The sequence below is a fragment of the Paralichthys olivaceus genome, chromosome 5 (assembly GCF_024713975.1).
Source record: "Paralichthys olivaceus isolate ysfri-2021 chromosome 5, ASM2471397v2, whole genome shotgun sequence".
In the NCBI taxonomy this organism is placed as follows: domain Eukaryota; kingdom Metazoa; phylum Chordata; class Actinopteri; order Pleuronectiformes; family Paralichthyidae; genus Paralichthys; species Paralichthys olivaceus.
This window is the reverse complement of record NC_091097.1, coordinates 4,541,328-4,568,903: the sequence shown is the minus strand read 5'-3', so window position 1 is coordinate 4,568,903 and position 27,576 is coordinate 4,541,328. Positions and strand designations below refer to the sequence as shown.

The 27,576-nt window shown below is 40.2% G+C and overlaps 1 protein-coding gene across 6 annotated transcripts in view; it reads left to right on the top strand.

Annotated features, from left to right (window-relative positions):
• LOC109634329 (RNA binding protein fox-1 homolog 3-like) overlaps positions 1-27,576 on the top strand; it is a 391,336-nt gene that overhangs the window by 25,991 nt on the left and 337,769 nt on the right. For all 6 annotated transcript variants that reach the window (XM_069524959.1, XM_069524962.1, XM_069524964.1 and 3 more), the window contains exon 2: positions 15,810-15,945. The gene's annotated coding sequence lies outside the window, so the exon portion shown is untranslated. The remainder of the gene's footprint in view (positions 1-15,809; positions 15,946-27,576) is intronic.

Below are 27,576 nucleotides of genomic sequence, written 5' to 3'. Positions count from 1 at the left end.
TCCGGCAATTAAAACTGCAACATGCCATAGTCTTTTATAAAAGAGAGGTCTATAATCACAGGGATTGTCCAACCTTTGCACAGTCAACTAGTATTTTAAACATTTGTTGAAGTGAAACCAAACAAAAGCTTTACTTTGATTTAAACAGAAACCCTATTTCAACCAAGGTTTTAGAAAGGGTGGTCAAAATGGATGGAGGAGAGAAAGAGACCTTTGATAACTATTTTGGGGCAGTTACAAGAACACCTATACCATCGCCACCAACGCCTGCGAAGTGCACCCATTGGACGGTACTAGCTGTCAATCACACAGTATCCACACCCATATGGTGCTTTATCATCTCTTTGACTCTAAATGGGACCATAATTTAAAGAATGAGCATCATTCTGTTTTGAAGACTTGAGATCGAATATTTAAACTCCTTGTTTACTGACGTTATACATCAGGAGAGAAGTAGAGTCATTTTCTTATAGACTTCTATATAAACTGACTTCTCCTAAAACCACTGGAGTCGCCCCTGCTGGTCATTTGATAGAATACAGGTTCCAGCCACTAACGCTTGACTTTTTATTTACATCCTATGCTTGTTTCCCCTCAAGTCTATCATCTGATTCTCTTTCAAATCCCACCTTCCCATTTTGCAATGCAGACTCAAAGGAAAAAACAAGATTACCCCGATGACCTTGTTAGGGTTAACAAGCAACTTCAGAATGACAGACATATTGTGTTTAATGAGTTATCATATTTTTGTTTGCAAAGGCGGACTCCTTTTCCCCAGGATAATGAAACTGATGATTTCCTTGCAGATTTCATTGCACCATGGCTCTGGGCTCATATTGGTTGGAACCTGGCTGAAGTCATTTTGTTTTGAACTAATTTAACATAAGATTCAACCAAACCTGAGGCTTTTTTCTCTGAACCTGGGACGCAAGTCGTGTGTCAAGATCATCTGTAGCTTAAAGCCAAAAAAATTGAAAATGCAACTGTCCCTTGAAATCAGAAGGTCATGTTTTCAAATGCCACCGTACCCACACATACCATCGATGCAAAGATTTTCATGCCGCCTTGTGTAAATTTGAATTACCTGTGTGACTACTTGATGTGTCAACATCTAATCAGCCCAATTTGGAAATGAGAGGAGAGCAAGAGGAGGAAAAGAAAGCTAAAGAAAAATTAAGCGCAGGGAGGAAAGGGAGTGGGGGTAGAGTCACCGCCGCCCACCACTGCCTGGCCCTGACACCTTGTGAAGAGTGCTCATTCATCACGCGGCGTAGGGCTTGAGCCTCCGTAAATCACTGTGGATAAAGGACACGCCATAAAGAATGGAATTGTGAAGGTAAGGGTTTTAAATCCCCCTAGATGATCCGAGATAAACACGGAGAGACTTTTGACAGTCCCTCGTTACCGCCACGAGCGAGGAGCTGTCACCGCACCCTCCTTCCCTTTCATCTCTTGGTAACAGTCTGGCTGCTAATATCCTCAATTATCGCTGCAATATGTTGCTGGGAAAAAGGGAAAGTTCCGAGGAGGCATTCGCACAATTTAAAAGTTTTAATTTGACAGCTTGTGGTGTAATGATGAGTTGTGATGAGGGTGTAGAGAGGGGGGGGGGGGGGGGGGGGGGGGGGTGGGGGGGAGCATGTGACAAGTGATTGGACCGGACTCAGAGTGGTTTGTGGATGTCAAGACTTTCTGAATCAGGTGTCAGGAAGCCAAATAGATGTTTCACAGGCTGATGTGGAGAAAAAGCTCCAGGTTCCTAATTGTAAATGGCAGCGTTTTTTCATCTCGTGGCTGTTTTTTTGTTGTTTTTTTTTTTTGTCAGGAGGCAAATATTTGTTTCATTTCCTTCAACTAAAATCCTGCTGTGTCACACTATGTAGACATGCATACGTCTGAATGGCACTATAACACCCTGGTGGACGAACGAGATGGAAACATAACAAGGCGTTGAAGCTTTTGCCAAATTAAAAAGAAAACCCTCAAAAGTGTATACGTTAGTTATTCTGGATTAAATTATTTCAGGATGGGGGAATGTCGGACCTATGATACAGTGGACATAATGTTTACATGAGTCCTAATCAGACTAAGCTCCAACTGGAATATGCATGGAATATTCTATGAGCAACTCATTTAAACATCTTCATCGTAATAATGTTTCAGAATAAGGTCAATAGTCTTATTGTTGGTGTCCATGTAAACATTGTCAGTTTCTCATGTAATTGTCGCTCACACCTCCGTGATGTGTTGCCGCTCTTATATCAGAGAGAATGGTGTAATAAAGCAGTGTTGCTGGGCACCTGGCTCAGATTTCTGAATCAGCTACCGTTCATAAATCCATCCGAACCTGCTTGAGAAGGAACAGAGAATATTTGCATAGACGGAGCAGCCGTCCATCTGATACTGACGGCTAAGTCACAGTGCATGATGGAGACACAAAGGGCATGAGAGTGTCGCATGAAGGTTGACTCCCAGGAAATATCCTCCTACCTAAGTACCTCGGCAGGTGATTGTCTTTTTCCCTTTTTTTCCGAAGCTGATATATATACATAGCTGTAACTTGGAGGATAAACCAATCGATCATTTCAAGTGTCTCCAGTAATAAGTGAAAGTGATAAATCACAGCTTTGCACTCAGGTTTATGAAATATTGTCCATCCTGCAGGTGTGGATGCATTATCTCGCAGTCAGTGTTGCTGGGCTGAGGAGCTGCTGTCACGTAGGCAGCACTGTGCTGCGACTAATAGGAAGATCTACCTAAGGTGGAAGTGTCTTACTCCGTCAAGGACTTTGTGCTACGGTGCAATTAGTACACATAATATTAACATAAGGATCAGACGTGGCGTTTCCACCAGGGTGCAACTTAAAAGTTCAAGGTAGTTCACATCAGCGTGGTTGTGTCAATCTTCTCTTGCCGGAGTAATTGCCTCTGGTTCATTCAGCTTGAATCAGTATAAGATGAAGTCAATAGCCTCAGTGGCGTAATGACAGAGTACACACTTCCTTCCTCACATTAACAGCTTTTTCTTGATAGATAAAAGTCCCAAATAATGGCTGCTGTGATGGAGTGAAACCAGGATAACAAATTGGTCCTTTGTGATAACAACCCCCCTGTGAGCTTCCCAGGCTCTGGAGATTGTCAGACAGCTTTGAGGAGAGTCAGGTCTGCAACAGCATCGCGCCAGGGGAAACGCTCCATGCCCTACAGAAGGATGGATAGTGTAGATTTGTAATGGTTCCTCTGCTTTTGACAAAGTAACCCAACCTGCAACCTTCATCCTCATTGGCTGGGTAAAGGGCACTGGTAGACGAGCCGGCCTGAGATAAGTGAGGTCTGTCGCTCCGGCTGGTCCGTTATAAATTGCAGCTACCTCAATCATGTGCATGAGACAAGCGAGCTGTCTCCCGTGACAACCTCCTTTTGACTTGACATGGAAAAAAAAAAGAAAAAACCAAAAACAAATTGATACAAGGCGGAGAAGGAGGCAATGAAAAGAATGAGGGCTGAGCAGACGTGGGACGTGATGGATTCCTCCACAACTTTTAACATTGCATAATGTGATTTTTAATATTAAATTAAAATGCTGTGCACATTTCTTTAAAAAAAAAAAAAAGGGCTGCAGGACTGAAGAGCCGCCAACAACCATTAATTAGTCCACAGATTCTCCTTATTTGTCCAAATTTAGAACAAGATGCAAATCTGCTCGATATGCAAGAGGCATATAATAATGTAACATATCACCTAACAACTGCGAGCTAATACAGTGGAGGTCAAGTCAATGTTTCATTCGAGGTTTAAACCTCGATATAGTTTGAATTTAGTTTTTTGGGGTTTTCAGATATCCTTCTTATCCACCCTAAAAACATCCATCTGTCCAGTCTCTGTACTGCACATCCTTGATGGTTGCGGAGTAGCTGGAGCCAATCCCAACTGACTGCTTGCAAACAACGAGACAAACAACCAGTCGCTCAATTTAGATCCTCTAATTAATCAAAGAAATGCCAGCCATCACATTTCAAACATAGAATCTTCTTGCTCTGAGGCAGCAGTGCACTGCACCACCATACTATACCTTGAAGGCAAATAAAATTTCAATATTTGCCGATTGAAAAAATAAAAAAAACATGTAACAATGTCCTGTTATTCTGGATAAACCACATACTTTTAATTATCTTTATCGTTTTATCGCCCGGCCTTAGCTGCTAGGATGTTTGGAGATCTTGGAGCAGTTACTTGCATTTGCTTTCTGATTTGTTCTTATCAGTCACGACTCTACTAGAGCAGTAAATGCAAACACTTACTGTCGGTAACAGTTCGACCTGGTCCTCGCTCCAAGAAAAGAAATCCCTGCTCTTACTTTTCACCATCACTGTTCCTCATTTATAGAATGACCTGTAACTAAGCAACCGACTGCTTCCTGTTTACACTATACAACCAGTGTATGTGGACGGTCATGTGATGTGTTGACAAGTGTGATTATTGCTGATTTGAAGCTAAAATGGATGAAAAGTATTTCAGTATTATGAACCCATATTTGTACGCACGTAATCACCTTCGTTGTATGTATGTGGTGACAGAAATCTCAGTAAAGCACATTGTTACAAAACCCTCGGAAAATAAAATGGAAACATCTGCTTAACTAGATGCTGGTTATTTGAGTGACCTGACCCTTTAATCCTCTTACACAACCATACTCCGCCCACACAGGTGTTTTCACTTTTTTTGGGCTAATTGGACTTGACTAGACTGCGTCTCAGTGTGTGGGTGTGTACAGACTGCGAGTGATTGATCTCCTGTTTGTTTTTAGCTCCTGTCTCAGTACATCCAGCCTGCTGTGTAAGTCCTCTCTCAGTCCTCACTATACATTCAGCAGCAATAAACGATAAATCTCATGGATCAGCTCGCCACAGTGTCCTCCAGATCTGCAGGTTAGTACCATCGCTGGACATTTTAGTGCTGAAAAAAGGGAGTGTTTTTTTTGGGTAATGCAAAAGAGATTACACAACCTCAGCTGTGTGTTTTCTGTGGGTGTTGCCTTGGACAAGCACAGTGCTTTGGTGATCAAAGTTGCTCTGAAATAGATATTTGACAGAGGAGTTGGGCTGAGGAGATGTTTCATTTTAACCCACGCTCCTACCGAGTCTGTTCCTGCTCTAGAAAAGCCTTTGACTTTATTTTTGTTCTGTTTTCTTGTTTTGACCGCATGCACAACTCAAATCTGTTGTTATTGTAAACCAAAAGCCAGGCATTAGCCTTTTGGCAAAGTCTCAGACAAGGGTATTAATCACATGACCACAGTTCACTGATCTCTGCCTTGAAATATGAGACTCGTTTCTCCAGCCTGGATAATCAACTTAGGGAGGAAAAAAAAAAATCTGATATTTCACCTTGAAATGCTTCATAAGTTGCTTGTGGGATTTTCGACTCGTCATGCTCACGCTTGATTATACCAGACTGAAAGAAAAGTAATGAAATAAAAGCAGGGTTTCTGCAGCACAGCCTCTCCTAACACATGCACACCACTCTGTGCATGCCAACAAGTACATGAATAAATCTACAGGAAAGCTCATATTAATTAAAATGTAGTTTCCCTACTCTTAGAGCAGATGGAAAGTTTTGGCCTAAACACTGTAGTTTGGCAAATTCTGCTCACCAGACCGGGGATAGATGGTTTACCAGCCCACTTTCTTTCAAGCTCATAAATCAGTGAGCATGTGGAATAACTTCAGGGGATACACAAGAAGACCTGGAGATATTCCCTGTGCATATATTGTATCATGCATCTCATTAGAAAAAGACCATACCAGTTTCTTTAAGCTGAGCTGTACCAATGAATAGATTTGTATATCAGCATTGCGTTTCTTAGCTTAGAACTCAGGCAAGTGCAGCATCCACCCAAAATGTATTTCACAGAGGAGATAGATGGAGATTCACTTTGTATTTATTTAAATATTGCTTAGTTCTTCAGTCTTTCTTTTAGACAGGAACTCCTGCCTGGACATTTTCCAAAGTGTTCTGTTTTATAAATGAAAATGTAGAAGGAGCTTCTTCGAGTGAGACGCGTTTACATACGTCAGGACAATACCCAGGACATTCAGGGGAGGGGTGGTGCCTTGGTGGAGAGTGCAGGAGGCAGGGCGTTTTGTGCACACATCATGTGTTTTTGTTTACAGATCATCAACATCATAGTTGCGCCTTATCACCGAAGGCTCTTAAATCTGGTTATCTCTCCAAGTGTCTTCTATGTGTTTGGCTCCTCTTTTTAATACCAATATATTTGTATTCTTGCAATTTCACGTCGGTTGTGATTGAGATGTCATCAACACACCCACTCGCTTGCTGTTCATTTTCTGCACATTTTTCTGCTGTTTTCTTACATAATCTCACTCTGTCATTTTCCAAACATTTTACTAGGAGCAACTGACTCAGACATTTGCATTCTCACATACAGTAGTATATTGTTTATTTGCTTATAGTATTTTCTATATTATTATGTGTTGCACAGACACACCACAGCAAATTCCAGGTATGTGTAAACCTACTTGGCAATAAACACGATTCTGATTCTGATACAGCTGCTTTGGAATTGTCTGGACTTCAGTGCATGTCTGAAAGCAGCTCTAGTAAGTTTAAACCTCAGCATCTGACTAGTAGGGCATTTGAATAAAATGGTATATTAAACTAAGACCCCATTGAGCACAAAATATTTTTATAAGGACTCCACTAACGTTCGCACCAGTGCCTCTGGCTGTGCTATCTCCTGCAGATCAAATATTATACAGGCTTCTGTTATAGGAGAGTGGACTCTGAGCTGAACTCTTCTTCATGTCGGTGACCCTTTTTTTTGTTTACAGTGTACTAACTCAGTTTCACATGGTCTTTTGTGGATTACTGCACCTGAATCCTCACATGAAGATGCAATCCATCCACATTTAGCCTGCAACTGACAGTTAAGCTCTGACTGGCTCAGATGTGTGGATTTGGATTATGTTGTTGTGGCCAAAGCTGGGACTGTCTGACAGGAACCACTATTGTCGCCTTGTTCCAAAGCCAATCGGAGCTTTGTAGGTAGAATTAAAATGCAAAATGCAAAGGCATTATTAAGCCAGTGCAGTAAAAGTAGTTTAAAAAACCAGTACCAACTGAAAACAATGCAGTTGTCCAGATATGAAGATTGTTACTGATCCTGTGTGATGTGGAAACTGGAGCACTGTCTGAATCCTCTCAATACTCTTGAGTACTCAGTAACTCCATTTATGTGCTTATTTTTCAATCAGAGAACAACTGGTCATCAAGCACAATATAAGTATTCATGACACAGGACTGCAAAATGAAAAGAAATGCAATAGACATGTATGGATTACATGTTTACACGAGTTAAAGTTGTATCTTCATTATGTTTAAACTATATCCCATATGTGATGCCGCAGACAATGTGGGTCTTTTGTCCACTCGCACAACAAAGGAAAACCCAGAGGGGGAAACGCACCAGGACTCTGTGCAGAACCCGACAGAGGAACAACAAACCTCCTGCTCGCAAATGTTCAGTCACTGGACAAAAAGGTGGTCAAACTACGCACATGGATTAAAAACCATCCTCAACAGGAGCACACCGCAGGGCTGTATGCTCAGCCCCCACTTGTATTCCATGTTCACCCACGACTGCACAGCCAGCACAGCTCCAACACCATCATTAAGGTTCGCCAACGACACGACCACCCTGGGCCTCATCACAAACGACGACGAGACGGCCTACAGAGAGGAGGTGATACAAGGCAAACAACCTCTCTCAATGAAGTGATACCATACTGAAACCACCCCCCTCCCAATCCACATTGGCGATGCTGAGATTGAGATGGTCGGCAGCTTCAGGTTCTTCAGCGTGCACATCACTGAGGAACTCTCCTGGACACGTCAAACAGACACCACAGTCAAGAAAGCTCGTCAGCGACTCATTTTTCTTAGGAGACTGCGGAAATTTGGTATGAACACCAGCTTCCTCACAAACTTCTGCCTGTGCACGATTGAGAGCTTTCTGAAGGCTGCAAATCACTGCAGAGAGTGGTAGAGGGTAACACAACACATCATTAGAAAGTCTCCAAGCCATCCAGGCATTTACCACCAGCGGTGTTTGTGGAAGGCACACAAAATCATAAAGGACCACAGCCATCCAGCACCCAGACTGTTCACTCTGTTACCACCTGGCAGAAGGTACAGGAGCAGGGCTGCATGCACCACAAGACTTCAGAACAGTTTCTACCATCAGGCCATCAGGTTCCTAAACTTGTAGTCGACTTATAACTTGCAACCCTCTGCACATCTTTTTCCAGCCTGTTTGCACTTTATTTGAACGTGTACTGACACACGGTGCAATAACTATTCACACACACTCCCTACAGTTAAAGTTCAAGCACCTTTGAATGTATGTATTAGATTTGTATTGTTTTGCGTTAAAGTAAGCTCTTCATACCTTGCTTTTATTTTTATTTAACAGTTGCACTGCTGAGCTGACCGGTTTCTTTTTGTCCAACACCATTCATTCTACTGTTGACCCTGTGTCAACTGCATATGACAGATAAAACTTGAAACAAAATGCAAAACCAAACTGAGGTCCTGTTCTTTGGTCGTGAGACACACTCAGAAATATGGTATGATCAGAGGTATGTTGTGATTTTATCTACTACAAAAATTATACATATTTTTTCAACTGCGTATACATGAATACATTATCGTTCCGTTGTGTGTGTGTTTATGTTTTTGCTCGTCTGAGGAGCTGATCTGTGTCTTCGCTGTTTGGTAGTCTGAATTATTAATAATAATAAAAAACAAGGTAATTAATGTTGTCATCTGCACGTTGGTAGGATAAAGAGGATTAGGCTACATCCATACTAATCTGGGGCCCCATAAAGTACCTAATAAACTTATGGTTAAGATTTTCTTTTTTCTTTAACTTTTTTTTTAATTGATCATGTCTTTCTAAAAATCCATACACTAAAACGGCATCAGAAAGCTATAATTCACAAGTCACTAGTGTCTCTGCAACCCCCCTCCACAATGGACTATTCCATGAGCACGTCCACGGAAGTGATTCAGGGTGTAAACAGAGACTGACGAGAAGTGTCCCGTTTTTATTGGGATGATTTAGATGATGATCATGTGTTTAGTTATTAATCGATGGTGTCGGATCATGTCTGTGTGTCGCTCCGGTCACTTAAACACTGAGTCACATAAACGCTCCTGACTGTGAGCGTCTCGTGTTGTACTGAGCACAACATGTTTCAAGTCTCATAATCTCTGGAATCAAACAGACACTGAGTTACTTCATGTACTGATCAGGTCCTGATAACTAGTGATGAGTGTTTATTAGTTATAGTGAGAGCAGCTCAGAGAGGAGGAGGAAACAGAAACTCCAGCTTGATACAAACCAACTGCAGCTTCTGCTCTGATCATAAAGCAGCTGATCCCTGAGCAGCTGTGACCAGAGTGACTTTGTGTTTCCACTGTTCTTCAACTAAGTCTCTGACCTGCTGCCTTCCCTGAACGAGCTCTGATCTCACTGTGTGTGTGTTGCTCTGAGCGAGTGAGCAGGGGCTCGGTTATCATTTTTAAAAGTATATGTTGTTATTATTTCTGTAACTCCATAAGACAGAGGCCCATCATCAACTTCATTTAGAGATCCTGCTGAAAACCAAGGTTATAGATGACAGATCTTCCATGTGTGGTTCATTGTTATTGTACAGAGATCGTATTCATAAAAATAAGATTTTACTGTAAGTGCATTTGTTAAACTGTTAATATGTTTTGTTGGGTTGGGAAGAAGTTATGACTTTCTTAGATAAACAAGGATTGAAAACAGATGGAAAACAACGTATGCGGAGGCCCCATGCCTGTTTTCGCCTTGGGCCCCCAAATCCACCACTGGTTGTAGAGCAGCTAAAACTGAGAAGTTTGGAAATGCTGCTCGCCCCATATTAGTTTGAAAACACTGGGGCTTCATATTAGTCTGGATGGTCAAAAACAGAGATTTTTGGAGATTATTATGTTGACATTCACGACTTGCTGATTTAGTCATGTTGGGCCTGATATAGACTTCGCTGATTGGTCAGGCTTCATGACCCCCCTCTGCAAGAAAACAAATTCTGCATTTTACAATGATACAGTTGCTTGTTTAGAAGGTAAGCTATTATTTGAGCAATCTACAAGCATTCTGCAACTAACAAATACATACTTCCTGTTTACACCAGCAAATGCATGCCCAATGTACGTGACTGGTCATGTTATATGCGATTTCAGGCATGTTATATGGACGGGGATCAACACTGATATGGACCCAAAATGGTTGTGTGGACGGAGATCGTTTTAGTTTGAAAAGTGTGCCTCAAACAAAAACGTGCTTGTTTGGATGTAGCCTTAGAGGTAGTTCTTCCACCAACCACTGATGCTTACATGTCAGTTAATGGAGAAAAGAATCAGCAAAGTCTTGCTGCAGGTAGTGTAGATATTGTAGTAACGGCTAAATCGATTCTAATACAGGTGAAAATCAGAGAAGCGTTTCTTAAATGTCTAAGGTTAACAAAGCCTCCAGGAACAAATTTATTGGTTTTTCATTATAGAAACGGTCACACCACACACACTGGCCCAGCAAGATAAACAAATGCAAAACATGGCCTTCCATTTTTAAAACTTCGGAAAACCCCAATTACTTGGAGCGACTCGAGGAGGAGGAAGGAAATGACTATGCATGAAGGCGGTGAGATGTTAGAGGTCAAAGTGGTTCCCTGATGGTTCCGCGTCCTCGTGCTGTGCAAAGCCTCCTCTGTCACCTCCACTGCTGCTCTATTCTCAAACAACGCTCTGCATTCAATCCTTCTAGGAGAAGCTGTGCCCTTCCTACCAACACACTGATGTTTAATTCATTCACGGACACCCGGGGGACACTCATAACAACAACAGGAAAAAAAAAAAAGAGACAAAAGGAGAGACTGAGAAAGAGAAGGCAAAAAGGAAGACCAAAGGAATTAGAAGGAGCTAAATGTATGTTTGCTTTGTGTTTGATATCGGTAGATGTGAAATGAGTGACGGGCCCAAACCAAGGAGACTTAAGACATTGGAGAGGGAACATCGGGGCGGACGGCTGTAAAGACAAATACAAACCCAGGATGCTTCTGTTTTGTTTGACTTGACAGCAGTGGATGGGGGCAGTGAAGATGTTGCTGGACACCTTGGCGTGCTCCCTCTTAATCAGAGGTTGATTAAGCGCACTTTCACAGGCATGGATTAGGGGGCTCCCCTCGGACTCCACTAAATTGGTCGGAAGGGAAGGCAGGCAGAGTGTTGAGCACTGCTGAGGGAACTTTTGATGTGTCAGTCAGAGCGTCTGGCATGGTTTGCTTTTATTGACCTTCCCATCCTTGATTTGTGACAGATCCCCTGGTGCTGGGGTAGGTGGGGAAGGTGCTTGGGAAACAGATAAGGTTAGAGGAGATTCAGCTTTTGAAGAATTTCCAAATTCTGCTGATCCATTGGAGCTGCCACGTGCAGTCCTGCAATTCATAACAATGAAGGGCACGGAGCTACGTTGCATTTGCAGCCTTGACGTTTTTTGAAGATTATATTTCTGTCATTTTCGCTTTATTTGACAACAATGGGGAAAGACGTGGAGCAGGGGCCCTGGGACAGATTCAGATCCAGCATGTTGCACCTGCATGGTGTGCATCTTAGACAGCCGGAGGGCTGGGAAGTCCCGACCTCGTCATTTTTTATTATCAGGTAATTTCCTCCCGACTTTTATTTAAAGCTAACCAAAGGGTTTCACTCATATCATCTTCTGTGCACCGTTAATGGATTCCGCAACGTACACTGGCTCAGCTTTAAATGTATATGTCCCCCCTGTATGGACAGTGTCTGTGTCATTTATCGATTTATGGTTAATAATAGTCTTATGCTTTTTCCGCTGTCAGACTGGTTTGTAACCCCTTCATGGAAGGAATGGCATTATTCATGTTGCGGCGGTGGCACCTCTATTAATGTAATGAGTCAGGCCGTTAATGTGAGCCCGCTTCAGACACAAAGGGGATCTCTCAACCTGAGCTCCTGCTGCAGACAGGAGACCTCTGTGCCCTACATAACAACGGGATGTGTCATCACTGATTTATTTTGCCCTTGAACCTCCTAGTGATAGGACCTTGTGGGATAGCCTTTAAAAGAAGCGCCCGGAGATGAAATGAATGCTCTGTTCAAAACTATTGAAGGAGGTGCACTACAGCTGAAGGCTTTTAGAGACAGTGCTGTAATCTAAAATGTGCTATTTCTCACACGTTGCACAGCCCTGGGATGGGCTGATCAGATAGACCGAGATGAATCTGACTTGGCCTGTGAGCAGCAGTCACTGCCTCCTGCATTGCTGGCCATGAGAGGAATTTGCAATGGATTCCACATAGATAGAAATCAATTCAAATTCAGCTGAGGCCCTTCACCTCGATAAGGCACTGCTACCCCTACATGTAGACTCTCAAATTTCATAATGAATAGATAAGGATTAATGTAATTTCAAACTGTCAACACCTGCCAGACGGCATGTCAAGAATGAGCTTATCATTGTGCCATGATTTTATTTACATGCAGGAACATAAACAGCCCAGTTCATTCCTGTCCTATCCATAAACATGACTCCATGGTAACCGTGCAGGGAGGTGCATCCTCAGAAGTGCTTTAAACAGTCTTATTAACTCAGTCCACATGCTCATGTAATTAATGTCTGCTTACAATGCAGCTTCTTTCCACTATGTAACCTGTGAAGACACACAATAATTATGTGACCATTTGAGTGACAGAGATCAAGAGATCAGGAAAGCAAATGGAGAATGCCTGTCTGCAGCCTCATCAGGAGGGGCAGAGTGTTGGCCCGGGTTAATAGGCATCCTCCAGGGAGGTATTAGCTGGAGTTGAAGAAAGTAAGGAGGGAGCCTTTTGGATTCAGTATAATAATGTCAAATACCTTTAAAAACCTCCTTTTATAATCTCATTGTCATGGGCCATTTGTAAATTCTTGGTCCAGGGCTTTATAATGTTCCCTACGCAAGCATAAAAAACCCCACTAAGATCCGATGAAAGAACACTTAATTTGAGCTGGACACTCTGTAGTACCGTCCAGAAATATACGGCCATCTGCTTCCTGCTTCTGCACCAGCCAAAACACTGAGCTAGAAATATTCTCAAACCAACTGACTGAGGCTTGATTTAGGAACAAGAGAAGAGGACAGAAGTGATTCAGACACTGAAGACATAGAAGAACCAAAGTCCAACCCGGTGTCTGGATCCTGAAAGTCAGAGCAGACAGGATAGCTTAAGTTTATAAGGGGAATGCCACTTGTAGTGGAGTGGACCTGTGATCGATTGGGATGTGAAGTGGCTTAGCCGCACCTCAGTGTGTGTCAATAGCTTCACCCTCTCCCTCCCCCCTGCGATAAAACAGAGGCTCATGGTACAAAATCAAAAGTCTGTGTGGACCCACAAACCCGCCTGCATCATTATAGTCTGATCTTATGACTTTATTTACTTGATCTGCGGCTAATTCCTCTGATCGCACAATCAAAAGAATCCAAACTTTCAATTGAGCGAGCCCCTGAGCCAGGACACAAGACAAGGAGGAATTAAAGGTTGAATTGACAACAAATTAGGACGCGCTCCGCATCGCCATAGATTGAGACAAGGATTTAATTGGCTCCGTATCAGGGTTAGATAGCACCGTTGTTGACTTTTGATTAGAAAAAAAAAATAAAAGGGCAAGGTGACTTGATATTGTGGTGATAAGCAAAAATCCCAACTCGATCACGTCAATACGTTTCCCGGGTGCACATGGGTGGCTCACCTTGTAACCAATGACAGTGGCCGCAGTGGCTCGCTAGCAGACTGACATCAGAGGTTTGTTCGCGAGCGTGCATTGTCATACATTTATTGCTGTGTGTGCAGTGTCTGTTTTACTTAAAATCGTTCCAGTTGTTCCTGACATACTGTTGACTTAGAGGTCAGGCCGCGCGAAGGCATAAATTTCTCAAGCATTGATGTGGGCTAATTCACAGCATGTCACACGGCAGCTCTTCAAAATAAAGGTCACCTCTAAGCAGCACTTTATGGCTTTATATCTGTTTTATAGGGAGACGTGCAAGATTCATCAGAATCAGAATCACCTTTCTTCACCTGCACAGAACACCTTGTTTCTATGGGAAGAAAACTGTTGTACTCAAGTAACTCTTTGAATACAACACACATGAGGTTGTCATTTTTAAAAATAATATTCAAATAAAAAATAAAATACCCGTATTATAAGAAGGTTTGGATCTATTCAAACTAATTTCCAGCTTAGTCATGAGATATTTTGCATCTGCTGACTTGGAAAACAGACTCTCGGCATCATCAGACAGAATCGTCAGACTGTAAGGATGAAATCTGTTCATGTGTAGAACTGTTTGGTCACACGTATGAAAAACTTTTCCATATCCCTGCGTCGATAAGACGCTGCTGATCTAAGTTCACAGTAAACACCTAGAGGTCGTAATACATTTCAAAGTGGATGCTTGTTTTGAATGTGTAGCCCACGGACACCTTTTCTACTTTATTTAATATTTATCTATTTCACATTTAATGTGAAAATATTTTTAATTTAAACTATAAATCATCTTTAGTATTTATACAAAAAACTGATTTGAACAGAAGATGAGGCTCTTTACGATCAAGACTGTGTTTTTGTAGATCAATAAAGACATAACAAATTCCAAATCTTTCTTACTAAAATAAATCCCATCTTATATGTGGTATATGTATCTTGCACATAAGTAAAATGATGCAAGAAGAACCATAAAGCATGACCACTTAAAACCTATACGTTTTATTTTTTAAAGAAATATTTTTTAATATATCACAGTACAAGTAAACAGTATTCAGAGCTTGTTCTTTGGGATACTGGTTCACAATAATACCATTTAGAGCTAATGCGTGGTGACTAAATCCAGCTTTTGAAGTTGCCATATTCAGATGTAGTGTCAGAGTTTAATGTTTTGATTCACAGTGCTCTTAATTTGTATTTGACATCCACCTAGAATAATGTCTACCACCTTTTGCAGCTACTGTACATGTTGATTACAGGTTGAGCCCTCTGTGGCGCGAGTGTGTTGACATTATGTCTCTTTCTCTAAGCCTGTTATCTTTGTGCTGCACAGTTTGCTCTGCACGTTCCAAAATGCCACTCTTTGTGTCTTTAGGTGCGAGCGTATTAGTCTCCACGGAAACTCATTTTACCAACACTTTGGTTGGCGCCAAATGACCGCGGCTTTGTGTGGAAGTGTTTTTCTTTTGGAGATTAAACGGTTGAAGGCAAATTGAGGTCCTGCTGGTTTTTATCGCTGGGATATTGAATAAGCATATGTGGAAAATACCAAAGCGTAGCACGGTAGCACATCATTTGAAAACAGATTATGATATATTTGTTTGCTTCTTAGGGGCCAGGGGATAACGGCACATGTAATGCCAGAGGTACTGCACAGTTTTATCAGGTAGAAACAGGGTGTGAAAGGTAGCACCAAACATATTCGGCTGCTGTTTGATCCTTTGTGATTTTTTTTTAGCGAAGGGATTTTCCTGACCCTTTACTGCACCATGACTGATGGCGGAACTTTTCTTCAGTCGTGATCTCACATAAAAACAATGCCTTTTGAGTGACCATGTTTTGCTTCATGTGTTTCCTCCCAAGCTTTTTTTGTATCTGTTTTGGCATTCCCTCTGGAATATTTACGCTCTTTCTCTCCCCAAAGCGTCCACAGATAATTGCTTGAAGGAAGGAAGCGCCCAGGAAGGTCAGCCAAGAATCCTGCCTTAGGTGCCAAAGTGAGATCTACAGGACTACAATTACTTGGACAGACCGAGGCGGGAGAGTAAAGTGAATGACAGGTAGGAAATAATTCACATGAATCACCTTCTGTATTATGAATAACCACCTGCTGAGAGGACATAGCACGGTCAGTTATCCTCAGAATTGGTTCTGAATGGCCCGTTTTGTCATTTGTTGGTAATTGCCTTAATTCTCTTGATAATATAACTAAATTAACCTCTGAGAACGTTCCTTCCTAATGGCATTTATGAGACAAGGTTGAAGTTGACATGCCAGCAGTCCCACAATTATATTTAGATAATTCTACTCCACTGCTGTTTGGCTTCCTCGTTTTTTTTTTTTTTTGAAGTCGAAACTTTAGAGGAGTCCTTTCCCGCTGCCACTCATAATTCATAATCTTCACTTTACCAAAACACACAGTGTTGAATCCTACATGAAGGGCATTCTTTAAGAAATACAGGATCACTCACATCTATTTTCTTTCAGGGGTACATCTGACCTTGTAGTGAAAAGACATAAAAGGCTGTCAGTCAAACCATCACGCAGTCTTTGTTTCCTTGTGCTTGTCATTCTCCGGAGGTGTGGAGCAGCCCCTGACTTAAATCTAGTGATTCTATGCTTCTGGCAAAATGCTTCTCGGTCCTTCTTTCTACCAAAATCAGCGACTGCCTTGGGGTGAGGTGGAAAGAAGGTGAAAAGGTAAAAAAAGGTTTCGAGTGGTGTATGGATGGTAGTAAATGGTTAAACCGTTCAGTGTTTTCGAACTTAACACTTTTACCTTTGAGAGGCTTCAACCTTTTCTGTCAAATCTCAGGAACAAAGAAAGATTATTTGATGCATGAACTACAGTCCTCTGACGTTTTTGTGACAATATATAACAACAATTCACCTAATCATTCATATTTTTTTATTTTATTTTGGACATGTTAATTGAAAGCCCGCAAGCGATGTTATCCAATGACAACTGTTGTCTGAACACTAGTAGCCTAGAACTCTGGTGACCTTAGGTGTTGTGTGTTATTGACTGGAGGATGTTATCCTGCACATGTATATGCCACAAATGTATATAAAGATAGAGACTGCTCCCCAAAAGTCAAACCAAAGCATATTCAGTCCCCTGGTGGCTGGCTGCAGTATAGGTAATACATCTCGCCTCCCCCATGTTAGTGGATGGAACATTGACCAAACTAAAAAGACAAAGTACAAGTCAAATACATTTTTCCCAAATATTGTTTCTGTCATTTTACGCAGTCCTTATCACACTGATGTACTCCATGTCCAAGTGGTAATTCTCGCATTTTAAGCTATGTGATGATATAAAAATGTAGGATATCGTGATTGAGAGCCAAGACTGACTGGCAATTGTTCCAGTTCATGTATCAACCTCTATACCCCGTCTCCATCCCTTGACCACCACTGTGCAGACTCTGGCTCCCAACAATGTTATCGGCAAAAGATTGTCTCTGCATTTGTATCCAAGATATTATAGTTTCATTTCTCAATGGTGGGAGGAAGTGAAGATGCGTTGTCCATCTTTATTTTGACTCCATTTTATATGTACCATTGTTTATTTCTCCAGATTTCTTTCTCACTTTGCATCGACCAATAGCGATTTAATCAACCTGTCCCATCGTGTTTAAAGATTTGAATTCCAGTTTGCTAATATAAACATTGCTTCCTTATTGTTTAGGTTAGCTCAGTACCCAGGGTTGCGTTTGCTCCATATTAGGTTTGGGCTTAGCAAGCATTTCCTATTCGTCTTTCTTGAATCAGATTTGTTTATGGCAGTTGACCACTCTTTAAACTCTCAAGTTTCCACTGAGCCCGGGAAAAAAAACTCAAAAATCGGTGCATTATCCTCATTATGTCGACTAATGAAGACAGAGGAGGGTCACACTTAATGACAAGACACTTTATTTACGGAAGACAAAATGTTTGTCCGGTGCGGTCACACGCAGGTGATCCATTTTAAGGTAATTGGTATTGCACCTGGCAACCGGCTGAATAACAATCAATGAGCTTTCAGAATGGGAACGAGGAAGAAGGTGGAAACGAATGTGAGCGCTGTCACATTATCCATCCTTATTTATCCACATATGAAATACACATGCTAATCATGAATACACAGTCAGACAGATGTAGCATGATGTACCTCTCAGTGTCTACATCAGAGGAAAGGAAGAAAGGACACTCCAACTACAAACACATACATGTATATATATATATATATATTTATATATATATATATATATAATTTATATATTATGTATATATATTCCTGGCAAGAATTCATTTTGAAGGTCCAGTGTGTACGATTTAGTTGAAAGGGATCTACTGGCAGAAAGTGAATATAAATTAATCTTAGCAATGTTCTCATTGGTGTGTTTCTTCTACATTGTACAAATTGTTGTTTATTTACCCTAGAATTGCCCCTTTATATTTAAATACTTTATATTTACACCAGGAGGGGGGGTCCTAGATGACGGATGGATCTTAGACTATCCATGTTTATTTTCCTGTAATTGTGTGGCTAACTATGGCTCACATTTATATATTACATCATCTTTACTACATCATGTCAGTTTGTGTCTCAGTTTGTCGCCGTCTCATTTGCCCGTATGCGTTGTCTGTGCGTGCTGTTGACCACAGTGTTTAGGGGAATTTCAGACGTTTGTCCGTCTAACCACCAGCTGGCTGACCGACTCAAACCCTCAGCAGAACATCAAACATCACAGTATCTCGCTGCTTGGCTCAGTTTCACATAAACAGATCAAGGGTACCACAGTGTTTTCATTCCAGTTGATATGGAAATGTCACATCGTTTCAAAGAGAACTTCTGTTTTATTCATGTGTAATATCCTTTTACATCTGACTGCCTAATGTGGACCTGGAAGAGCTCAAACCCAGCTGCTATCAAGCAAAAAGCAGAACAAGCTGTACTGTAGGAATACAGTACGCTGCCAGTGCAGTTGTTTTGCTGTAGAAGATGGAGATTGTTGAAACTGAAAATACACAATAATCAATACTTGAAATATGACTTTTCTTTCTGTACAGATGCATTTTATTTGAAAAGACTCTTCACATGCATTGACAAAGATATTGTTAGATTTTTGGTTGGTTGATGCCTCACAGTTTGAAGTAATGATCTAATTAGTAGGAAAATGAAGAGAAAAAAAGGAATTAGACTCAGAATAGGTTTCATAACCCTTTGCTTTCTTCTCTTGTTGTGATGTGAGCTGTTCACATTGTGCAGATGCCTTAAGTATCCATCAGAAAGATATATAATGATGTGATACTGTAATATTGACAATTTCAATGTCTCTTATATTAAATCAAACATTTAGATTTATCATAAATAAACAGCGATGCTACTGTCATTAGTTTATATACCCGGAAATGTCTAGAAGCTAATGGGGTAGAGTTTATAATTAATTACAACAATTTATCTAGAGCTGCAACTAACTGCACTAATTGTTTTCCTTATTGATGAATCTACCCATCATTTCCTCGATTAATCAATTAAATATTTAAGCTATGAAATGTCAGAAAATAGTGAGAAATATCCATTACAATCAATCTAAACTAAAGGTGACTCAGTCAGATTGTCTCATCAACACAACATAATAAAATTATTTAATGTCCATCACTTAAAACGAAGAGAAGCAGCAAATCCTTCAGTAACAACTGAGTGAAAATGCTTGAAAACTGAATTGATGATTAATTGATTGTCAAAATGGAGTCAACTAATCGTTTCAGCTCCGTATTTATCAATGAAAACAAATTCAATTATCCTGAGGCAAAAGTTTTATGAGTATTGACAAGGTTCAGATAAATAGATTTTCTTTCAATTTAAGCTTCACTTGGTGAAACTCACCTCTGACTGTTCAGTATCTTCTGCTAAAATATAAGGGAATTGTAGTTTCGGGTATAAATAATCATGTAAAGATATAATAAAGATACCAAGGCTTAAGTCTTTCCCAATATTTGTTGCATATATAGCATTGACTATTTGACTATTTCCATGTTTTTGTAATAATTTCTTAATCTGCTGCAAATACTACTTTTTTGTATATTTTTATAATGAACGTACTTTAATATCATTATATAGCGTGCATTTGAAGATAAAATAAAATATGATTTCAGTCGACCAAGCTTTTCTTTGGTTTACCTCAGCTTGTGTGGTAACCATATGTTTGAAACTGTAAATTACTGATTGGTTGTTAGGCAGCTGCAGTGCTTTGCAGATTTGATAACACTCAGTAAACCTTTAATACCTCGTAAGGTCATATTTGACCTCATCAGTGTGTTTTGCACAGCCCATTACAGCACCAGGGCTGCATTGGAAGTATGACTGGCACCTTGCTCTAGGGTCCTGCTTAATTTTTCCAATAGTATATCTTATGCCACACCTTATATATCTCTGTTCTCAATTATACATCACTGGAATGGGAAATTAACATAGGGCACATCATAAAAAGCTTGATAACAGAGCTAATACAATTACATTAGAGTGATTAAAAGAGGTTAAATAGGTGATCTATTACATTGATCTTAAATGCATTCAGACTTAATTTAATTTAACAGTGCTATAATGCTGTAGTTAAAATATGTCCTATTAGTGTTTGGAGCCTGCATGTATAACGATTAATTATTGAATAATTGTTCATGCATTCCAACACTGGCAGGCTCTGAAGGGTGATTTATTTTCTTCAGTGGCTGTACAGAGATAGGGCTTAATTACAGTGGATAGCCTTATCTCCCTTCTCTAATCCGCTCTTTGGAGTCTCCCGCGTTCACGCCATCTAGTCGTCGATATCATCAGGCTGTTGGCAGAGCCAGACAGAGAAAGTGATCCCCAATTTCTCTGTCACATTAAGGCTCATTCATGAAGTCTCTGCTGTGGACCTGACTTAAGAACTCCAAAGTGGGAGGAAAGAAGAGTCCCTGAGTGCCGGAAACCTCTCTCCTAGTCTGAGGTCAGCAGCGGCTTGCACATTACCCATTTGTCCTGTCTTTGTCAGCTGGATGGACTGAAGAATGTGTGGTCAAATCTGATCAGATAATGGGCTCAGCAGCAATTTGTGGTGGATATCCTAGTACTAATGTAGGCAATTTGTTTACCGCCTCCTTCCAAGTGCACTGTATGACTGTGCTCACAGCAATGTTGACCGGTAGTTGCAGGGCTGCAAGTGCTTAGAGAGAAATATCTTTTCAGGCTTTCGGTTTCCTAAATGATTTAAAATCAACCAGGCTAGATCTTAAGAAGGGAAACTCAAATTTACAGTTTAATCATTGTGGACTGATGGAAGGTTTCCACCACGGTTGGCATTAACAGTTGCGTATATTAAATAAACATGGGTTGAATTAAATTTTGGCAGCTTAAACCGACTGCATTCAGGACTGCCAAAACAGGGCTGGAATCATCTTATGCTTCCTGTATAATGATGTGATGCTCACATTAAACAACTGTAACAAAACATTGGGAAACCTTTACAGTCGATCAAGCAACGCCATAATGCTAACCTTTCATGACATGAGTAATGTGTTGTTCAGAAGACATTCAAGCACCTGAATTTGTTTGTATGACCACAAATACACAACAACACATTCCATATGCTTTTGGTCTCGGCCTCCTTACTTCCCATCCATAGATTCCTATTGGACCCCCATACAAAGACATTTTAGAGAATAGCATGCTTCCAACCTTGTGGCAAACGTCTTGGGAAGACCCTTTCTTGTTTCAAAGATTTTTTTTGTTCGACAAAAAGCTTCATTTGACAAAGGTGCAAACTGTGGATCCTTTTTTTGCAGCAACAGCTGTACAGGGAACAAGACACTTTTAGAATTGTGTGCGAGTCTGGGAGAGGACTCAAACTCTTCCTCATGCCTGTGGAGGATTGGTTATTGCACGTGCCAGCTTTGACATCAACTTAATGCATTTCCCTTTTATACTTGCACCTGAGGCTTTGTGACTCCATGCAGTCTTCTTCTAAATGATAGGTGTCACCGCTGAGAAAATACAACACTGCTGGAAAAAGGCAAAGAAGAAGAAGAAAAGAACCGAAACAGAACCATTTTAGGACCGGCTTGTTTCTTCCAGCAGCACATGCATCAGGCTTGTGTTTACTTCATTGCTTTGAGAAACCACTCGTGCAGGTTTCTTCATGGTTTCTTGCAGAATGTCTCATCTTTACCAACAGAGATGTCTGTAGAAACTGACCTGTTCGCAGACTCTTGCCTGCAGCTAAATCCATGTTGCACTTGACACAACAAGTTAGAAACATAGGTAGATGACGAATGATCAGCAGAAATGAAGCCCCACCCCAGTGAAATGATGTAGGACAGGGTTGGAGAGCATAATGCAAGACATGCAAGACAACCATTCACCACCTCTTCATTTGAAGGCTCCACATATGTCAATATTGTGGACATATTTTCTATATAGAAATAGATGCAAGCTTTCCATATACATAGAACATAGGTTGGATGTCCACATACATTTGGTCATTAAAAGTACATTTCAGAAACTACACACTTCAGTGATTTCCCTTAGGAAACAATATATATATATATATATTGCAATTACTGCATGTAGTTAAATGTAGCACCTAGATTTGCAATGGGATAGAAAAGGGAATCATAAAGTGACAGAACCTGTAAGAGAATAAATTAAATTGAATTGTCCTCTGTTACATTTTAATTAGCATAACTTGAACCCGCAGCTGCAAAACAACACTGGCAGATATAAGGAAGAAAAAAAGCCTTGGGAAAGCTAGTATTAAAAAAAGGTGATGCGCATGGTTGATGGTGTGGAATCGTACACACTGACTGTCTTTCAGTCGTCTCCTACCTGTTTTCTGGAGTGATGAGCACAGCACAGGAGAAGCTCAGTATGCTGATTTCTCCGGCGCATGACAGGGAAGGCTGGATGTTCTGCTGTACTTTCATTGGCTGAGTGGGTTGATGTTTGTCAGAAGGTTTTTGGCGATACTTAACATCGAAGTCGGTGCCGTGTTCATGGTTTTCAGGAGCCGAGGAGAGAAATGTCAAACTGAATGCACCGACAGATTCGCTCTTGAACTGTCATTCCGGGCTCGATGGCAGCTCAAACTAAATCTGAGATATTTCCCGGTGCAAGAGAGACGAGTGAGCTAACTAAGTCGAGCAGAGATCCAACACAAATGTTTAATGTGGAGATAATATATCACCACACACAATCTTGGAATGATGTGATTACTTTGTCTTTTTGTCTTGAGAATTCTTTTTTTTTTCTTCACCCATAGTTCACAAGCATATAAAAGTTTTTTAATGTTAGTTATGAAAGTTACGTTTTCTTTTTCTTTGCTATTCTTGCCATGCAGTCATGATGAAGTACTCTTCCCTTGGTTTTCATTTAGGTTTAGGAGATTAATCCATTGTAAGGAACATTAAGCTCATTTATTTTCTGATGTTTTTTTTTTTTTTTTCATTTTCCCTATATTGTTTAATCATTATTCTGCTATTAAGCTACCTGGAGACCTTGATTTCTTGTTAGGTTTACAGATTGAAATAATATATTCATCTTTTAATTTAATTTGCTTTCTATGAATCTTTAACATTTTATTTAGTCAAATAAAAAGTACAAAAGCTCCCATTTTTTGGTTATGGCTAAACACTACTTCTCTGGTTGATATATTATGCTCAAATAAATGAGAACTAAATAATTAAATATTAAGAAATGTCAGTAAATACTTTCGATAATGGGTTCTTCTCTTATACTTTATGGGGCTCTTGTAAATCAATGCTGCATATATGATAATGTCACGCATGAATTCATATTAATTACATTGCCTGTCAACGCTTAAAGAGAGAAAAAAGATGAAGAATGGTAGCCATCTTTTGTTGGCAAAAAATGACATGAAAGAGGACCCCTTCGAAATAAGGCCTATTATCTCAAGGTGGTCCATCTTTAAAAATGTTGAAATAAATTGAAAAAGCGCTAGTTAAAAAACTAGCTTTTACTGTCAAATGTTTGCGCCTTTAATTTCGTTTTTTTAATATATTAGTGTTTGCCACAACAAACTGACAATCATTGTTTATCTTTATCTGCCCTGAAGAAACCATTCCCCTTTTTTTTCTTTCGCCCATCAAAGATGAATATTTTAGACCGGTTCCAAAGTAAATCTTTTTGAATCTCCCTGTAAATGAAACACACAGCAGCATATGTATTCTATTCATCAAATTGTTGGTTTTGATCTGTAACTTTTATTTTTACTTGTCTCCTCCCTCCTTTCCTCCTCATACGGTTGTAATTTCAGTCTGATCACCTTCTTTTTAAGAGTTTTGGGGCTGTAAGTCGTCCTCTTGACTGGAATACAATCAATATTCAAACGAGGGAGCTGATTTCTGTTAACTGAAAACCATATGCCAGCACCGGATGTTACAGTGATGGTAATAGCACTGTCAGGTTTGACAATGTGGAGAAAGAAATACCGTCATTCCCCATATTCACTTTTGAAAATCTCATTTTGCTTTCATCTCTTCACTAACACAGAGCTGTCATCAGGTAATTCAATGAGTGTCACCACTGTGCTTGAGCGTTTTCCTCATCTCTCTCGCCAGCCACGTTCACACCGTTTGGTGAGACTTTACTTCTGTTGTGTGTGTAAATCATGTTACGGCCACCTTGTTGTGATTGTTGTTAATGGTAATGTAAGACGCCGTGGCACCTTTTGTAGCGGGTGCTGGTTTTACGCCAGAGGTCACGGTTTTACGGGTGACATTTGATCTGAACGTGATGTGATGTGTGTTGATGTTTACAGTGTTGACTGCACAACAGCCGCCTTCATTCAAAGTTGCATGGGATGAAATGGGCTGTCAGAATGGAGGAAATTGAAACCAGGCATTGTGAGAACACTATCTTCTGTTTCCAAAGGCAGCCAAAGCTCAAAACACACCACACCACTTAAACCTCCCTACACACACACACACACACACACACACACACACACACACACACACACACACACACATATTGTGTACTTCCGACTCTGCCCTCCCCCAGCCTTGACTGAGTGAATCGCACCTCACCAGAGAGCAGCCATTATATGTGTGCTTCAACCAAGGTCATCCAGACATTTGAATTGAAGCAAATCCCTGCATCTCTTTAAAGGATGAGGCCGATAATATAATCCATTTTTCTCATTGTCAACAAATCCCATAAAGTCAGAAATGAATGATAAATAACAAATGAATACAAACAAGTATTTTCTAGGTGTCCCGAGCCTGATACATCTCATTCCTCTGAGCCGAAAAACTCCGTTATTTTCCAAAAACGATTAAAAAATCATCAGTGAGCCTCAAGTTCCATCATTACCATGAACACACACACACACTCTGTACTTCATCTTTATTCAATCCCCCGCACACTGTTCTGTTGTCTGCTATACTCACTAGACAAGATATATAAATCCACCCCTGAAACAACAAATTAACTTTTAAATTCTGTTTGTGTAATGTTTGATAAAATCTTCAGTGCCCAGCTGTCATGGGAGTTACTTTTTAAAAATATGAAACTTTACATTTAAATATTCAGCAAATTGACTCAGGTTCCAGACTGGGAAGACAAAAGTGAAGGATGCATTGAGATTCAACAATGGAAGAATCTGCCCTCAAGGTCCATTTAGTAGCTTTTCTGCACCGTGAGTTTGAATCCCTTCCTTCAGGCCAGAGATTTCGATCACCCTGTTATAAGTGTAATAGAGGTAGATACTACTTTTGTTCCCCTTTGTGCAATAAACCTGTTCAGTTTGTACGTGTTATCTTTGCATATAATTTTAGTAATTTCACCTCCAAGATTGCAGAAGTTAGATGAGATACTTTTTGTAAAAACATATCTGTATTTTCATACTATTATCATTATTATTATTATTCTTAAATAACATTATATCTCAAGTCTGCCTTTAGGGAATTTCCTCAAATTCTGACTCATTGTCTCTCAAAGTTCACTTCATATTGTGTAAAAACATATACAGTATATGTAGACTGAACCACAGGGTAATAATTCTTGTTTCCCGTTATTTTGTGCACCTGACTGCAAGCTGAGTTTCTCCACCTGGGATAATAAACAAATGAATGAATGAATGAATTAATGAATGAAGCTCACATTATGTGGTTCTCATTAGCAGACACAGTGGAGGAATTTAAATGTTCAATTAATTTTTTGTCTCAGCACTTAAAGGCTCTCTGTTTTGGCTTAACCTCTCTCTTTGTGACATTCACTGCATGCGATCAAAAGCTCTGAAACTGTTTTTTCATGACATTTAGGTAAATCATGCAATCTGTTAAAGAGGCAACGTAGAAAATAACATATCACTGCTTTTGGTCTTTCAATGGGATTTGTTGACGTAAGAGGCGAGGTCTTTCTCTCCTCAAGCAGGCTTGGAGTCGCCTGTTTTATGTTTCCTTGTTAAACACCAGTTATTTTCTTCTTCTCTCATTCTTCACCAGGGATCCAAAGATTCAAACGCATTATTTAAATACAAAGGGAAAATCCCACTTCCTCAGTGCTACAAGTGATGTTGAATTATCCGGCGTAGTGCGACTTGCATTTGTTGGCTTGTTTCACCCTAAGACGTGTGAACAGCTCTTCACTTGTTTCCTGCGTGAGCCGACAGTACAGTCATTTTCATCAGCACTCTTGTTCAGGTAGTGTTCCTTCAGGCTCGCTGATTTCAGGTCTTATCTTGTCAAGAGCCCCCTGCCTCGCCACAGATCTGCGTGGCTGACAGGCGCACGGCCCCGCGTGTTTCACCGCCGTTATTGGTGATTGTGGAATGACACTAATTAAAGTCATTGATGTTTAAAATCAAGCTCCGCACGTCCCACTTGTTTTGTCATAAAAGCCCACATAGCTGCTCTAACTGGCCTCATCGAGGAGCTATCATGTCATTTGTTTTCAAGCCATGTGAAGAAACGAGCATCTGTGTGTGTCACTTCATTTAAAAAAAAAAAAAAGAAGAAGGAACACAAACACACCTCATGATGGGAGAGCTCTGCTTGAAACATCATTTTTAGCACAGGCTCTCATTTGCTCATGGTGAGGTGTGATACTTTAGCTCACCAACTTTAATCTAGTTTTTATTCTAATGGAGCAGAATGACAAAAGAGGCCATTTAAAAAGCAACTTCCTTCTTCTCAGTACCCTTTATTCATGCAGTTTGTACACCAAGTACAAATATATACAGTTTGTGAAATTTAGATTTGAATATTGTTGCTTCACTTGTCCCTTACTTTCACTGTAAGTCATTTTTTTGACCCTCTGAAACATTAATGTTTTAATGAAATACGTCCTCAGGATAATATTTTTGAATAAATGTATGAAGAGGCAGAGAGGTCCCAAATGGTTTGGGTTCACATTTTTATGACCTTACAAACCATCTAAGTGTATTTTTTAAACCTTTTGCATTTAAGCAACACATTGTATTATTATACATGAATCACTGAGATTATTAAGTGTCAGACAATAGGGCCTATGAAGACATTTTAAAAATGCTTGTTTAATCCGACCAGTAGCCCAAAACCCAACAGCTAGAACAGGGTAAACACGACTGTTTAGAACTTTTGTTATGGTTATGGTCTTTTGCTTTATCTTGGACCTTTGATAATTGGTTTGGACTTTGGATTTGTATATTGGAAAGTTTGGACTTTGT